The sequence below is a fragment of the Cyprinus carpio genome, unplaced genomic scaffold (genome assembly GCF_018340385.1).
Source record: "Cyprinus carpio isolate SPL01 unplaced genomic scaffold, ASM1834038v1 S000006820, whole genome shotgun sequence".
In the NCBI taxonomy this organism is placed as follows: Eukaryota; Metazoa; Chordata; class Actinopteri; order Cypriniformes; family Cyprinidae; genus Cyprinus; species Cyprinus carpio.
In genome coordinates, this window is record NW_024879401.1 from 209022 (window position 1) to 227614 (window position 18593).

General features: G+C 37.3%; 1 pseudogene; it reads left to right on the top strand.

Moving 5' to 3' along the window:
* LOC109050210 overlaps positions 1 to 16182 on the top strand; it is a 90724-nt pseudogene extending 74542 nt beyond the window's left edge.
* Positions 16183 to 18593: the final 2411 nt, after the last annotated feature.

The following is an 18593-nucleotide window of genomic DNA, read 5'->3' on the forward strand; positions in this document are numbered from 1 at the left end:
GTTAATATTATCTTATATTTTAAACACAATATTGTCTTTTTTTTTTTTTTTTTTTGCTCAGTTTTACCTCATTTTTAAAATTACATATTTTGCGTATAGTTTTCTATAATGAAATGAAATAAATACATATTTAGGCATTTCATACTATAATCTTAATTTTATAAAGTATTTATTATAAATGGAAAAAAGCATTGCAAAAAAATAGATCCCTGATTGTAATATAGATTGTCACGTGTGCTGCCATCATTGTGGTTGATTAAGGACTTTAAATTGCATGTTTTATTAAAAGTCCACGAACTGGCGTTCTTCCTAAGACCTCTGTAATATTAACAAGCATAAATGTTTCTATTCCATATGTAGAGTGCATGTGTACGGCACACTTGATGTAACATTTTATTTATGTGTCATTTAGGAGAAGCTGTATGCATTTTTAGTGTGTTTTCTGATAGACGGACAGCCTTGGTAACAAACGTACAGTGCTGAATCTTTGGTCGAATTGTTTATCTGAAATGCACTGCTGCTGTTTCTTATCTCAAGAGCCGCGTTGGGACTTGTCAAACTCCAAGCCAGAATTAAAAAGTTGCAGTGCATTAGGGCAGATGGTTTCCAAATATGCCCACATTACATTCATCAGAAACTGTAAGTGCACTAACAGCCCAAGTGTGGCATTTAGATTTCTAAGGTAAAGTAAATATTCTTTAAAAGCGATATGATCGAGATGACCTTTTTTAAAAGTCGAATAGATGATGTCATTTAACGTCAACGCTGGCGTTCCAGGCCATGGTGCAGAGTGTGTTTGCCAGTGTGAATTTAAGAAGACTTCTCTGATGGAGAAAGCTATCTAGGGTTTACAAGATGGTAACGAACCAGGCAAATGAAACGAGTAGTGTTTGGCTAGCCTCCTTTAACTCAATGTGAAGTGTGTCCTAGATTCCAGCCCTGTGTGTGTGTGTGTGTACATGTGAGAGGGAGGGGGGTTTCAGAAGGCAGACTTCGACACTCTCAGCATTTTCCCGGCTGAGGTCCTAAATCCAAAAGACTGAGATACCAACCTTGTAACTAATTGTTGTATGTAGATAAAGATGAAATTGGAAGGTTCTGACACGAGATACAATTTTCATGTGCATTACAAAACCCCCAAGAAATTTGACCTTGAAAACACATCTTATTAGACTACCAAACTGATTAGACTACTGAAAATACTAAGCTAAATGGAATTCCCTTTCCTTTGTTTGCAGTCGAGTGAGCTGGATGATATTCTGGATGATCACAAAACATGTCAGCCTGGTCTGTTCCTCAGATTCCCGCCATGTGTCCTTTGCCTGCTGCTGTGGACAAGCAGTCAATCATCAATGACATCCTGCAGATGACTGGAGAGGGTGGAGCCAGCATGGGTCCCCAGCAACAGAGAGCACTGCAGGCTGTGGGCCAACAGAGTGAGTAACACACACACACACACACATATTCTCCTACAGTTTTCAGCCAATGGCTGTGGAAATAAAGTACACCGACGGTGGAAATCTGAACAGATTTTAAAACACTTGGCAATATGTACCTTGCCAAATTGGTAAACAAGTTGCAAAGAAAAAGTAAATGACTGAGGGTACGTTCACACACATCATTGATCGGTCTAAAACAGTTTTATAGGAACTAACAGTGACATAAGTGTACACATACGAAACACCGGCTACCGGGCATTTTTATACCCCACGAACATGGAAAACAATGATAGCGGCATTTAGCTACCTGTTGTCTGCAGCCATTGTGTTCTTTTCTCAGTCTCGATGATATATAACACTGTAAGTTCTGGGGTAGTTATTAGAGGAGATTAAAGGTCATTGTAACACTGAGTCCGAAATTCTCGTCCGAATGTTTCTGAACGTAAAAAAAAACTAAATACGACCTCACATTGTGTCCATTACGTTTACTCCCTGCCTCCGGGGAAAACATCCGAAACTTTTCGTCCATCATAAAAAAAATGGGATCAGGTTCGTTTTTCTGCGTTTTCGCATCCGTAACAAGCATATTGATAGGAAAGGATGACGAATACGAAAAAATGCAAACGAAAATTTTGGACTCGATGTGCAAGGACCCTTAGTCAGATCTTCATGCGCTTTCAGTTTTGTAAATTGTGCATTTACATTCCATCTCCGTTATCACAAAACTCACAACACGCAACAAAAACGGCTCATGGCATTCCTCCATCTCGATGGTTTGTTGACGTTCGCAAATGATCCGCAAAAATGGCTAACAAACGCTGTATAGATGCATGCCAGGCCAGTAGTTGCCGATGGTCACTTTTGTATAGCAACACTGCACATATGCCTGTATTACTTGAACAACGTAATATGTGCATGTGCATGACTTCACTGTTTTCACAAGTTCTCATTTTTGTAGCTTACACATAGATGGTAAACTATATAAATGGTAATCGTTTTTCAAAACTTGTTTGTAGTTTACAAGGTGACAGCCAGGAGGTGAAATTCCTGTGTACCCACGAACAGCATCCCAATGGCATATGCAAAAAACATATTTGGAATTACACAAGCCTGAAAAAGTGCTTTACGTTTACTTGTCATAATTTGTGCGAAACACCCTGAACCGTATTAAAAGTGTGCCCACAGACCGAAACTCTAACCAAATCTAGACTAAATTTACTCATCACATCACTCGTTTGTTTCTCACCTGCATCATTTCACACACTGTCACCGGAGACTTGCCAGAAATAACAAAAACAACTAAACATACATAGATTGTTTTGAATTAAGTCACTTACATCACCTAAAGTAGACAACTATAATAATTAAAATAGAAAAAACGAACCCAACTTTACCACAACACAAACAAACAAATCAATCATAATAATAAAAAAAAAAAAATCAAAAAAATCACACAATCATTCACTCAACAGTACAACAAGTACTTTTTCCTACATTACCATTCAAAAGTTTAGGGTCAAGAACTTATTACGTTTTCAGCAAGGACACGTTAAATTTATCAAAAATAACACTAAATGCATTTATAGTTACAAAAGATAATGAACAAGATTATTGTTAGAAGATAATAATTACAAAAGATTCTATACAAAAAATCTTAGCTATTTCAAATAAATGCTGTTCTTTTCAACTTGATTTATTCATCAGAGAATCCTCACAGCTTCCACATAAATATTAATAAGCACATGTATTTTGAACACTGTTAATAAGAAATATTTTTAAGCCCCAGTCAGCCTATTATTTTAATTCTAGAAAACTGTTGTATTGTACTTTGAATTGTACTTTGAATCTCACTGTTTTTTGATTATATAAATGCAACTTTGGTGAGCATAAGAGACAAAGTCTTCAACTCCAAGTTTTTGAAAGTTTGTGCAATTTCTGTAAACTGTTAACACCAGAATTCTTTTTTCAATTTTGTTATTTATTTAGTTATTTGCTCTTTGTGTTCATAGTTTTCAGTGCTCAGCGACCAGGTCAGCCTGGCAGAGCTCCTCCGGTCAGAAGCGTGTCTTTGGATATGAACATGCCTGCTAAAGGAGCTCAGGGTCAGTACCCTCTGATGAGGAACAACAGCCCCTACTCGCTCATGCAGCAGCAAGGCATGATGGGGAACCACGGTGTCATGACTAATCAGCCCAACATGGTCAATGCAGGTGAGTTTAGATGTCTGCACTGCAGTGCTACTGATGCAATAACAAAAAATAAAGGCCAGAAGAGAAGTTTGTCTGTGCATATGCTGCAGAACAAAGGGCTTCCCCCACACTCAACACCTACAATGAGAGGAAAGTTCCAGTGCCGCACGACCATGTACAAAACAAGTAATGCACAGTCAAGCATGACGCTGTTGGCTGAGAGGAAGACAAATGTGTAAAACGGCACAAAACTGTTGAGTCAGATCAAAAGCAAGCCCCTCTGTGCGGCTTTTGTTTGTGTGTTTGTGTGTAGTGGGTTGCATTCGCTTGCAACTGAATGTGCGCAGAACGTGAGACTGTGAGCGGCTAGATATGAATGACTCATAACCTTAGGAAAGAATAGCAGGGCTTCTGGTGTGATCATGTCAACACGTTTTTCAGGTGGTCCGATTTTTAAATATCTAATTTTTGTCAGTTGATCCTTAGCTAAGGTCTTTGATACTGTTGCTAAGTCAGACAAGCTTTACAAAACATACAGACATGTTGCAAAACACATACAATTGTGCCTTATTTTTAGACAATTTGATAACACATTAGTAAAGGGACCATTAGTATATGCATGGCCATATTCTACATCCCTAATCCTACCCATTCTAGTTGAATAAAAGTGTTAATTTCTTTTTAAAAGAGGTGTCGCTGTCCACAAACAGTAGTGTAAATTCTCAGTGAATATTCAAAAACTATCACATTGTTTGTATTTAATAAAACCTTTCTTCAAATTTAAACAGCCCTTCTCTTTCTCGTTCTTAAAGGAGTGATGGGTAATAACGGTCCCCGTGTAGGTATGCAACAGGACGGTTGGGGTGCACAGGGTCCCGTCGGTAACGCGGCCTCACCTGTCACAACTGCTCCCGCCGGCCAGCACTCTCTCCCGCAGGGGGCGCTCCACTCTCGCATGGTGTCCAACTCTGGCGCAGGCATGCCCATGAGGCCCAACAGCCAGCCTGGACCCAGACAGATGCTTCAGTCCCAGATGATGTCCAATGGTAAAAAGACATAGAGAAGGAAATGTAGACTTTTTAGTGGGTGATTATTTACAATTAAAAGTTTAAATCATGTTTTATCATCTGCTTTTTATTCCTCAGCCCAGTCAAACATGGACATGGGCATGGCTGGCCACCAGTTTCCCCAGCAACAGGCACCGCCCAATCAGACGGCTCCATGGCCAGACAGTGTGATGCCTATAGAGCCGGTGCCATTTGGGAACCAGAACAGGTAAACAGCATTTATTATTGTCACTATTGTTAGGTCCTCCACTTTACTGGAGGTGTGTGCTGTGTGCACTTGTTGATTTTGTCCTTCGGTAAGAAAATAACTAGACAAATACACTCAGATGTAATATGTGATAGGATATCCCATCATTCATGTCTCAGTTCTTTAATGAGAATCTCTCGTTTCTGTAAGCTCTATGTATAGCGGTTCTCAGGAGGATGTTCTGTGCCCTCCTGCCTCTGAGGGTCCGGCCGATGAGGGTGCTTTGCTCAGCCAGCTCTACACGGTTCTCAAAGATTTTGACGGCCTAGAGGAGATTGACCGTGCTCTAGGCATCCCGGCTTTAGTGGGACAGGTAGGTTGAACACTTATGTCTCTTTTTTTCTTTAACCATATTGACCAATCAAAATACTAGTGATGCACCAAAATATTTTTTTTTTATCAAACACCAGAACCAAAATGAAAGTATTTAAATATCTATTAATTAATCAAATGTACTTACAACTTATTATCAAAAATACGTTTTTTATTAATCAGTTAATTAATCAGATTTACTCAAAAATCAGCACTCATATCAAACATTTAAATTGCACCTAAGTTTTTATATCAACTCTTTAGTGATATAATTGTTTCTACTCCAATTTGTTGTTGAAAATATAAACATTTAAACGGTGACTGTAATAAAAACCTGTTTTCATGAGAGTTTGTTTAAACTTGGATTACAAAGAAACAAAGATTTTCTCTTTCACATTATTGACTAATCAAAATACTAGTGGTGCACCAAATTTTTTTTTACCGTAATAGAAACCGGGTTTTCATTTAGATGAAAACCATAAAGGAATTTTTTTTATTAATCAGTTATTCATATTAATTAATCAAATGTACTTATAATCAACTAATAATCAACACTCAAAAACCGAGTTATATATAAACATTTTCATTTCATGTAAGGCAGGTTTAAATGACCTTTTTTAATATAATCATGTTTCTACTCCAATTTGTTGTTGAAATATAAACATACAAAATATAAACAAACTTGCTTTCATGTCAGATTTTGTGCAAACATAAATAATGGAGAAAAAAGTTAAGTTCAAATATAATAAATATATAATATAGTATAGTATAATAGCAAAATTCTCCTCTCTAGAGTACAAGACTAACTCTAGATACAAACTAATAAAACTACAGACACTGAAAGGGGTTCTGAGGTAAATGTAACTTTACATGACATTATTTACAAGCTGTTTTATAGCCATCTTTCTGGAGCTGAAACACTGATTGAATGGTTATATGACACAAGATTCTTTTTCAGTTGCTGAAATTTCAGTGCATCAGTACAAAATCCAGGACCAGAACAATCTGATTTATTATGAGAACCAGTTATTAATACCACATTACGGCGTTACTAAGTTTAAGTTTAATGGTTCAGGCTCAGCCGGTGGAGCAGGATCAGTTCCCCGGTCAGGACCCCAGTATGATGATGGATCAGAAGCCGCCCATGTATGGCCAGCAGCAGTACGCCGCCTCCCAGGCCCACATGCAGCAGGGCGGCTACACACCCATACAGGACCCCAACTTCCATGGCATGACGGCACAGATGGGACAGAGGCCGGGCTACCCCATGCTCCGCATGCAGGCTAGACCAGGACTCAGGCCCGCCGGGGGCGTCCCCACCCAACCCAATACACTCAGACTGCAGCTGCAGCACAGGCTACAAGCACAGCAGGTACAGTTTATACTCTCATACATAAAGTCCTGAGTAAAGTAGAATAAAATGATTGTATTTTTATTTTTTAATCATAATGTTGTCTGATTATGCCATCAATATTAAGCACAGTGATCATTTAGTTAAAGGGATAGTTCTCCCAAAAATATAAATTCATTCATCATTCCTTCATACCATGTCACCTCTCATGCCTTTAAACACAAAAGAAGATATTTGAAAGAATGTTAGTATCCAAACCATTAACTTGTATGGCATTTACAAAACCCTTAACAAAACCCTTTAAAATGTATATAGACAATGCAATGGAAAGTTTTAGCTCTGACACTTAATTGGTAACACTTAGCTTTGTTAATTCTATTCATATACATGCATTTTAAAGCAAAAAGTGTAATTTAATCTAAATCAGACTGGTGAAATAGTACCGTGTGTGGTTAGCTGCCCCCTGCTGGTTATTACTGGAATCGATCCTTGACCTCATTTTGGGTTTATTTAGGGGTCATGCCTCTTAACTGTTAAGTTTCTAACAATTTGAAGCTACAATCAGTGATTATATATAATTCAATTCAATTTTCGATGTAATTAAGATTAAACTATTAATTATACATATTTATACATACATATATATATATATATATATATATATATATATATATAGATATATATATATATATATATATATAAATATGTATAATTATTTAATCTTAATTACATCGAAAATTGAATTGAATTATATATAATCACTGTAGCTTTAAATTGTGTATATATATGCACTATTTTACTATTATATATAGTATTTATATAGTATTTATAGTTTTTTTTTATTATATAGTAATTAACTATATTACACAATGGCTAGTTTCAGTGCCATTCAGAGACAATGATATTTTGTATATGGCTCTAGAGTCAATTAATATTAACTTCTAGTGCTATATAATCGATTAATCGCATCCAGAATAGAAGTTTGTGTTTACATAATATATGTGTGTGTGCTGGTTGTAAATAAACACACATACATGTATATATTTAAGAAATATATGTATTATATATTTATATTTATGTATATTATGTATATATATATATATATATATATATATATATATATATATATATATATATATATAAGTATCTATATATATATATATATATATATATTCATGTAAAGATTTCTAAAATATTATATACGTGTATATACATGCATTGCACACATATGTAAACAAAAACTTTTATTTTGGATGCAATTAATCGATTTGACAGCACTATTCACTTCTTGTTCATCACTCTTTTATGTAAAGTCAGTATACTATAAACAAGAGTGCTGTTGTATCGAACAGAACAGTTGGTTAAATGTATTGCTTACGTATGGTATACGTATCGTATGAATGATAGAATGAGGGATGCTTCTTTTGAAATAATACTTCAATTTGCCACTTCTGTTTGTGTCTGCTCCAGAATCGTCAGCCTATGATAAATCAGATGACTGGAGTGTCAAATATGAACCTACCTCTAAGACCCAACGTTCCAAATCAGGTACACCAAATCACTTCCTGCATTCTCCTTTGTGCTCCGGTCTCGAGCTTGCCTAAACTCTCTGTCTTCCCAGGGGACAATCAATGCTCAGATGCTGGCCCAGCGGCAGAGAGAGCTGCTGAGTAATCACTTGCGCCAGCGTCAGCTGGACCAACAACGGCAGCAGCAGCAGCAACAACAGCAGCAGCAACAGCAGCGCAGCATGGTCATGCGAGCCCAGGGCCTCAACCTGCCGCCCAACATGGCGGCGGCCGCAGCAGGCATGCCCGGAGCCATGAGCAACCCACGGATCCCCCAGGCCAACCCCCAGCAGTTCCCCTATCCGCCCAACTACGGTACAGGACTGGCCTCGCCGCCCCCCTCCAGCAGCCCTTTCTCCCCCGGTTCTCCCAACCTCCCTGCCCCCCAGCTCCTCTCCCACAGCGCCATGCATGGCTCTCAGATGAGTCTAGCTAACCAGGGGATGCTGGGCAGTCTGAGCGGACAGTTTGGGGCTGTTATGAGCCCTCAAATGCAGCACAGTGCCTTTCAGTTCCCCAGCTCAGGTACTGCCTGCCCTTTCTCTTAGTCTGTGTGTCATGCGCTTCCACACACACGCACAAACACCTGCGACCAGCAACACTACAGGCTGAACTTGTGTGATCTGAACGTGCGGTGAAAAATCAATGACGTCCAGAGCCAATCGACATGATTTAATCAGAAATGCAATAGGCCAGATACAGCCAGCTGTGTAAAAATACTAGTCCAGCAATTGCAGTCAAATCCAGTCTTTAAAAAAATGATATTCTCAAAGAATTAAATACTTATTTTGATGCAAAAAGTATCATTTTGACACCATTTCCTATCCCCGATGTTGTTGGGATTTAACTTTTTTCTTTTGTGGAACAAAAAAGGTGATTATTTTAACCTTCCAGAGAGCTTTTTGTAAAATAAAATAAAAGTGAATGAAGACTAAACTTCAGCTGTAAAGCTGCTTTGACATGATCTGCATTGTAAATAGCGCTATATAAGTAATGGTGACTTGATTTGATTTGACTAAACTCAAAAATGACACAAAAAAGCACCATAATTGTTAAAAATAAAAATAGCCAAGATATTCTTAAAAATTCCTGTTTTGTGTTCCATGGAAAGAGAAAAGACATGTTGTTATTATTAATTAAAACTATAAAAAATCTTTTCTGTAATTGAATTAAACCTGAAATAAAATATTAAATGGAAAAACCTGAACCTAAAAAGCTTGCCTTGGCAAATGACGGAATTAAGTTATAAAATTACTAAAACCTAAAAATTAAAATTAAAACTAAAAATATAAAAATAAAATCTAAATTAATATCTTAATAAATATTATAATAGTATTAAAATAATTCTAAAATAACACAATTCATTCAGGTTTTGGAATGACTTGAGGTTGAATAAATAATGACAGTATTTAGATTTTTTTTTTAAATAACTAAATATATGAGATTTATATTATCCGGATTATATTATAATTATGAGATTAAAATTAAAGATCAAAATTCATTAGTATCTAGTAATGTTTCATTGTCGGTTTCATTGCGTATTTGTGTTAAAAAACATCTTTTAGTAGTCAAGCAAATCAATTACATCTAGCTATTTATTCACCACTAGTTAAGCAGTGTTGAAAGATCATAATGGTTATGGTAGAATGTGGCACTAGAGGGCAGAAGAGTCACTTTAATGTTTTCCCACATGAACTCAGAATATATTACAGCAATATTTCAGGTTACTTCCAACTTAATGTCTAGAAACAGCATGTTATCTATTACCACAGAAAATTATTATTCGCAGCTCAGCTTGTAAAAACAAACAGTGTGATAATTTGCAAATTTAAACTTTGCTACCCACTCAATGACCATGTCGGGTTTCCATTGAAATTACATGCTAATTGCATTTTGCATTCTTTTTTTACAAACTGAAGTACGAGCAAAATACAACAGATCAGAAACATTAAGACTGAATTTTTTTTATAATTGTTATAATCAAGAACATCCATGTTTGTGCTTTGCCACAGTACATCTATTTGTAACACATGAGCTACTGATGCAGTCAAAGCCAGTATCATTTAAGCCAAGCTTACATTGTGTTAAACTGTTGATAATTGTGCCTATGTCTATGCCTGTGCTGTGTCATGAGTGTCAGTATCTGTCCTGCCTAGACTAATTGGCTGATGGTGATCAGTGGAGGCGGAGCAGTTGATTTTTAAACCAATTATGCGGTGACCCAGACCCCACCCCCAACCCCGCCCATTACCCACCCACCCCTCTTTTCTCTGGCTGTCTCAGCCACTAACACTAACCTGCATGTGTAACTCTGCCTTACTGCCTGCTTATAACACCTCTAAACCCCTCTAGTTTACTCTTGATTCCTTACTTTTGATTATGGAGATGGACTGAAATATTCTCAATTTGATTTCTGCTTTGACATTTCTAAAAATGATGATCAGTTAATCTAAACCACAAATGTGTTTAGACTTTGATTTTGTAATTTTAAATCATTGTTCCTATCATAGTTGCAATTATAATGAATTTCTAGGTGCTGAATGTGGATGTTGTTTGACAGTGTGAGATTGAATTGGATGTGAAAAGTGCTATACAATAATGATTTCTTAATTTGTGTTCAATATTTCTTTGATGTATGCTTATTTCGAACCAGAATTTGTCTCCTCATGTCTGCATGTGCATGTGTGTGTGTGTGTGTGTTAGGTATGAGTCAGCAGTCAGACGGCGGGTTCGGTGGTGCCGCCACCCCTCAGAGCCCCCTCATGTCTCCCAGGATGGGCCACGCCCAGAGTCCCATGATGCAACAGGCGCAGGGCAACACCTCTTTCCAGTCCTCCCCTGACATGAACGGCTGGACACAGGGCAACATGAACGCCAACAGGTGCAGTTTTGCGTCTTGCATGACACTCGCTCTCACACAAAATAAACACCAGGTTTTGGTTTAAACCTTTTGATTGGTAAAGTATGTTGACATATTTGCAGTTGTTTGAATACATATTTCTCAATTTTGCGTGTGTGTATATACAGTGGTGGCCAAAATTACATTGAACAAAATTATAAATGCAACACTTTTGTTTTTGCCCCCATTTTTCATGAGCTGAACTCAAAGATCTAAGACTTTTTCTATGTACACAAAAGGCCTATTTCTCTCAAATATTGTTCACAAATGTGTTTAAATCTGTGTTAGTGAGCACTTCTACTTTGCCGAAATAATCCACCTCACAGGTGTGGCATATCAAGATGCTGATAAGACAGCATGATTATTGTACAGATGTGCCTTAGGCTGGCCACAATAAAAGGCCACTCTAAAATGTGCAGTTTTATCACACAGCACAATGCCACAGATGTCGCAAGTTTTGAGGGAGCTTGTAATTGACATCCACACAGAATGAATCCCCACAAGAGCTGTGGCCCGAGAATTAAATGTTCATTTCTCTACCATAAGCCATCTCCAAAGGCATTTCCGAGAATTTGGCAGTACGTCCAACCGGCGCTACACAGAGCTGTAGTTCACTGACAAACTAGGTGATATCGCGCTCAAAATTGAATGCGATTTATCTGCGATTACGAGGGCGATTTTGCCTAATTTTCAATGAACTATGGCTCTGTGTAGTGAAAACCACTCAATCTGAAAGCAGGTGATGCTGATTTAGTATTAATCACGGGACTGGCTTTACTGATGAGATGCGCACGACAATCGAGTGCGATTAATTGCACAGCCCTAGATCCTGAGGCCCGTTGCTGTGCCATTCATCCACGACCATCACCTCATGTTGCAGCATGATAATGCACGGCCCCATGTTGCAAGGATCTGTACACAATTTCTGGAAGCTGCAAACATCCCAGTTCTAGCATGGCCAGCATACTCACCGGTCATGTCACCCATTGAGCATGTTTGGGATGCTCTGGATTGGCATATACGACAGCGTGTTCCAGTTCCTGCCAATATCCAGCAACTTCGCACAGCCATTGAAGAGGAGTGGACCAACATATTCCACAGGCCACAATCAACAACCTGATCAACTCTATGCGAAGGAGATGTGTTGCACTGTATGTGGCAAATGGTGGTCACACCAGATACTGACTGGTTTTCGGACCCCCTCGGACCCCCCAATACAGTAAAACTGCACATTTTAGAGTGGCCTTTTATTGTGGCCAGCCTAAGGCACACCTGTGCAATAATCATGCTGTCTAATCAGCATCTTGATATGCTGGATTGATTATCTCGGCAAAGGATAAGTGCTCACTAACACAGATTTAGACACATTTGTGAACAATATTTGCAAGAAATAGGTACATACTTTTTTGTACATAGAAAGCTCATGAAAAATGGGGGCAAAAACAAAAGTGTTGCATTTATAATTTTGTTCAGTGTATTAGAACAGTATTATTTTCACCAGCTAAAAAAGGTTTTAAGTCAGTTATTTCTATCTTTTGCTGTAGTGTATCAGTAGGAAATATCAGTTTACATTTGCAAACATTCATTTTGCCATTAATTGTAATAATCCAGTGAGATTTTTGTTTGCACAAGGAGTCTGACAACAGCCAGTGCTCCACACAGAGATCTGATCTCATCATCATCCAGTCTGTCTGGAATGACACGAAGAAACAGACTAAATCCAGAAGAACTGTAGCAATGTCTCCAAGATGCACCAAGAGACCTACCTGCAAAGCTACCTGAAAAAATATGCACAAGTGCACCGAGGGCAAAAGCTGCTTTAAACGCAAAGAATGGTCACACCAAATGTTGATTTACTTAGTTAATAGAATTGATAAAGAAAATCTCTTTATGACATTATTTTTGACAGCACCCTCATTTTACAGCATTTTTACACAAGTGCCTAAAACTATAAACAGTACTGTAGCTTTGCAGGTCTTGAAGCATCTTAGAGACGTTGCCACAGTTCTTCTGGATTTAGTTTTTCTCAGTTTGTCATTCCAGAAAGACTGGATGATGATGAGATCAGAACAGCACTTGCGGTATTTCTCATAGCGAGTGTCATGGCAAATGCCCAAATCCAATATATATTTTATAAATAATACTGTTTTTGTGTCACAATAAAAAGGAAGCTAAATTAAATGTTTTTACAACCTGAAGGGTCTTATACATTTATCTGCTTCCCTCCACAGTATGTTCACTCAGCAGTCACCACCTCAATTCGGCCAGCAGGCCAATAACAACATGTACAATGGTAACGGCATGAACCTCAATGTGCCCATGGCCACCAACTCAAGCAACATGGGCCAAATGGGCAACCAGATGAGCATGAGCTCTATGAACTCTGGACCTGGGGGCAGCATGGCCAACATGGGCCCTGAACAGGTTAGACACACACTCACACACATACAAGTCAATTTCTGAGTCATGTGACATCACTGTCTATGAAAAGTGTGAAGGTTTATTGCCTTTTGGGAACCCATTCTAGCTCCGCTGTTCCCAACAGTCAACTAAACTAGATGGTTTAAAAGCTCAAGCTACTTTAAAAACACATCTTTAGAGTGAAACTGCTTTACAGCACTTGTCATACTTTCAAACTTTTGATCGCTAATGAAGCTCATTTAAACTCCTCAATGTTCCACCCAGGAGTTTAGTAAAAAGCGATGTGCCGTAGATTTATTGGATGCATTTATATACTCAAACCATTAGATGTAGAATGTCTAATGGTCAGACTTTAAGTGTCTGAGGTCACCAAATAGCGTAGTCAACTCTGCAACTAGCTCGTTAATAATTCACTCTAATTATCCTGAGTAATTTTGCAGATGAGAGAGATGATGCAAAACTAGACATAATAGGAGAGTGATGTGATTAGTTGCTGGCAATTAGTGCCCGTTTGAGGTGGATAAAGAGATCATGTATGCAGACGTGAAAGACTTTGAGTGCTAAATATCAGACATGACGTCTATAAGTCAGTGAGGGTTTGACCAAACATAGCCGCACACACATTCCTGCACTCCCTGAACTTCATTTTAACAAAATATTAATATCCTATATTGTGGTTCCATCATATAATATACAATAGTTTTAAAGTGCATTATTTATGTGTTTTATTAGTGTGTTATATAAGTTATAAATACATTTGTATATTATTTATAAGTATGTTTATCATTCAAAGGTTTGGGGTCAAATTTTTTGTTTTTATTTTATTTTAAAAGAAATTGATACTTTTATTCAGCAAGTGCATTAAATTATTGAAAAGTGTCAGTACAGAGATTTAGGATGTTCCAAAATATTTGTATTTCAATAAATGCTATTCTTTTGAACTTTCCATTCAGCAAATTCTGAAAAAGAAATGTATCATGTTTCCAAAAAATATTAAATTAAATAAATATATTTTATATTTTAAATAACTGTTTTTTTATCAAATAAATGCAGGAACATAATAAACATCTTCCTTTTTATCTTTTTCTTTAAAAATAGTTCTTTAATATATTTTCTTAAGTGATGCTCTCTCAGCAGTAACATAAAGATTTTTATGCTTTACACAGTCCGCTGCAGCTTTTAAGCTTCATTAAATAGTATGAATATTTAACCAAGTTGCATCAGTTTGATCATGTGCACTTCGTGTTTTTATAAGTCCATAGGCCGTTGAAATCTCAGTCTGCTGATTTATTCCCAAGATGTGTTTGTAAATTCACTAGTCTTTTAATAATTTAGCGTTTTGCCATTAGTGGAGGTTTAATGAATTATTACTCTCTGTTTCTTAGCTGTAATTATCTCTTCATGACAACACAAAGCTTGGCATTACAACACATTTCAGTGAGAGGTACATGAAACTGGTTTACAAGAGCTTTTAAAAAGAACTTTACCTGTCAAGATTTATTACAGTATTTCTTTGGCTCATGGTCCACCCAGTCAAAGCTGCCAGAATAGGCAAATAATATAAAAAAATAATGCAAAATAATATTCCACAATCATATTCTAATAATTTTTTGTTGTTTGTGTGTGTGTGTATATGTATATATATATATATATATATATATATATATATATATATATATATATATATGATATATATATATATATATATATATATATATATATATATAATTTTTTTTTTTTTTTTTTTTTTTCAACCTTGAATGTGTAAAATACAAAAAACGGACAAACCTCTGTGACAGTGGCAACAACCACATATGCAGTGAACCCCTCATGAGAAGTAACTTAAAGGAAATACAAAAACACCACTAAATACAACTAAATTACAACTTAAAGGGATAATTCACCTAAAAATGAAAATTATCATCATTTCATGTCATTCTAAACTCATAAGGCTTTGGTTAATTTTCAAAACACAAATAAAGATATTTTAATGAAACCTGAAAGGTTTCTGTCCCTTCACTGAGAATCCAGGTTAGAAGATTCAAAAAGGTAATAAAGGCATCATAAAGTAAATGTACAGGAGTAAAAATCTAAGTCTTATGATGATCACTTTATCATTTAATTTAGGCGTTTAGTTGCATGTAAATAATGGTCGACGCATACACAGAGCACTTCACATTTAGCAAACACAGTTAAGCTCAAATGTGTGAGCGAGTTTTTTGGGTGAACCATACCTTAGTTATTTACAACTTAATTATTGTTAATTAATATACATTACCACGATGTGAATGGCCTCATACATGATTTCTGTGAAAAATATGCTTCTATGGTTTTGCGTCTTAAGACCTGATTCCATTTTCTCTTTCCCACAGCAGAAGTATTGTTGACCTGGGGCAGAAGACATCCCAATGCAGTAAACCGAATTAAATGAAGATGAGTGATCATGAGTGATTTTCAGCCGCAGCGTGATCACGGAGAGTTTGGAGTGATGCTGTGCTGTTTAAGCTGCTATCGGGGCTGTACGGGTCTTTAGAGAGCCTGTCTACTGCCCTCTACCGGACATCTCTAGAGGATGCATCAGGGGTACTAGAGCTCAGAGGGGATGGACACTCTCTCTCATACACACGCTCACACACACTCTGACACTTTGAGCTTATGGACCTAGAACCCCAGCACCTCCACCCCCACCCCCATCCCCTCTTCTTCAGTCGAGCATGGACTTCTGTCTCGTACTTACACTGCAAGCCCTTTCCGTCAGTCTGCTCCATTGCATTCACCGTAGTGTGACTTAGGTCTCCCCTGAAAAGACTCCGTGACAGTGGCATCGGAATCCTTGTCTCCCATGAATGTATTCCTCCCTCTCTTTTCCCCTGTCTTTCTTCCTCTGGACTTCAGGCTCTTCTCAAGACGACGTTCTTTTTGCCCAACCATCTTTCTCTCTGACTCCTTTCCAATCTGACGTTCCAAAACAGGCAAGAAGACTGCATTTGAAATCCACACTCAAAATTCAGCCATTATGCCTTTGTTTTCTTTTTTGTTTTGTTTCAGAGTGCGAATAAAGATAGAATGATGTTGAAATGGCATCGACATATAGATTATGAGAATTCAGATGATGGTTTGTAAAACTAGACTTAATTTAGTCAAGAGTTTATTGTGTATTAAATTAAGTTTTATTCTAATGTATAGTTTCTTTTTTAAATAAAATTGTAGATTTCTTTATAAAGCATCGATTAGAAAGAAAAAAATCAGAGTGCATATGAATTGCCTCAGAATAAGAAAAACGTTCAACATGCCTATGGATTTTGTTTTCCTTGGTCCAGTAGTTTAAGAAAGAACGTGATTTTTGTGGTTAGTAAAATGAAATACATTTAAAATACAAATAACAATAATGGGAAGATCTGTATCATATTACATATAATATTTAATTTTTTATTTTCAATTTATCAACCCATCCCCCCCTCCTCCTCTCCCCCTTCCGGTCTTAACTGTTTGTGGAACAGAGTTTCTCGAGATGAGCGTTCGTTTGGCAGGAAGATGAGCATGTGCTGATTCCTATGGTAGCCTACTAAAGAAGGGGAGCTGGGGTGAGGTGGTCCTTCTTTCCTGGGTGGGGGTCTGGGAGGGTGCTGTGTGTACAGTGTACAGATACTCGCTTGCTTCTAAGCCTTTAGCCGGGAGCCCCACCGGAGGAACCCAACACAGCCATAAACTCAACACTGAAGCGTGCTTTCTTTGTTGTGTGGAGTGACGTGCTTCATGCCAGATGCTATAGGTACAAGGTGTGTGTAAGAAAAGACAACAAGCAATAAATATTACTTGAGATTTATTTTGTTTTATTTTGTAATTTTTGTACAGGACTTTTCAGGAGACACATTTTTGCTCCCCGGCTCAAACAAACTCAGTATTAAAGACAGGATTTTTTTATTATTATTTATTGTGGTTTCTTTTTTGAGAAAAACAACAACAAGATGTCCAAAACTACTTGTTCCTCGGTGAAAAGCAGGTTTAAGTTCTGGTGTAGCCAAAAAAAATGAATAAATAAATAAAAGCAGCATTTATGTTTTGCGTGGCTATTCCTACATTCACACTTAATGTTCGCCGTCTTGAAAACCCGGATCAACGGTTCAGATTTGGATCACTTTTACAGGCACGTGAATTCTTTAAACGCGTTAATGTACGCAATACAGTTCGTGCTTTCTAGCCTATATGAGGACGAAGCCAAATTTCCTTACCTTTGAATTGATCGGTAGACTTGCACATAAGTTACCACTTCCATTTAGTTTTTGTCTCATGTCTCTGCACACAGTTTGTATCGGGGTTAGATTGTCAGCCTTTAGTTTTCGCTGAAAATATCGCCATGTCATATGTGTTTAAGCTGGTGTGTTAAAAAAAACTAAAAAGTAGGCTACTACATGTTTTTATTAAGTATTTACTGTATGTACCAGCAGCAACTGAGGTTTGCGACGACCAGCTCTGTCATTATACGCTGAAGGTGTCGTGGTTGTGTACGAATATAGGCCTACCTGGTGTTTTGGTATAGTTTAGCTTTTCCTTTTAAACACTGTAAATACGAATTTGATTTGACATTGTTTGGGTGAAACGTCACTCTGCCCACCATTCAAAACTTTCTGCATCCTTTGAGAATCACATTCTCATGTGGGTTAAAAACTTGATTTAGCCTAATAATCGATTTCAGTGCTAGCGTTTGTCGACTAAATCGAGCACTCATTTATTCCGAGCTTTTTTGATGAATGGTGGATGCCTTGAACAAGGACTGACATCCAGACGCATCTATCATATTGGAGAATAGCCAGTTTTGAGGTCGCACATGTACCACTACCCTCTGCAAAGTCAAAAGATTGTCAAGATTTTGAAATAAATATAAGCCATGACGTGACGGTGGTGCAGAGTTTTCTAGTCTTTTTATCAGTGCTAGTGCAAAAAGAGCCATTTGTCCTAAAATAAACCAATCAATCAATGGAATTGTAACGGCTATTGAATTTCCTAAAATTGTCTTTACCTTACCTTTTGGGTTTTTTTCTGAGACTTTAAATGTCTTTTTGTATAGTCTGCCAATTTCTTAGAGCTAAATGCAACAAC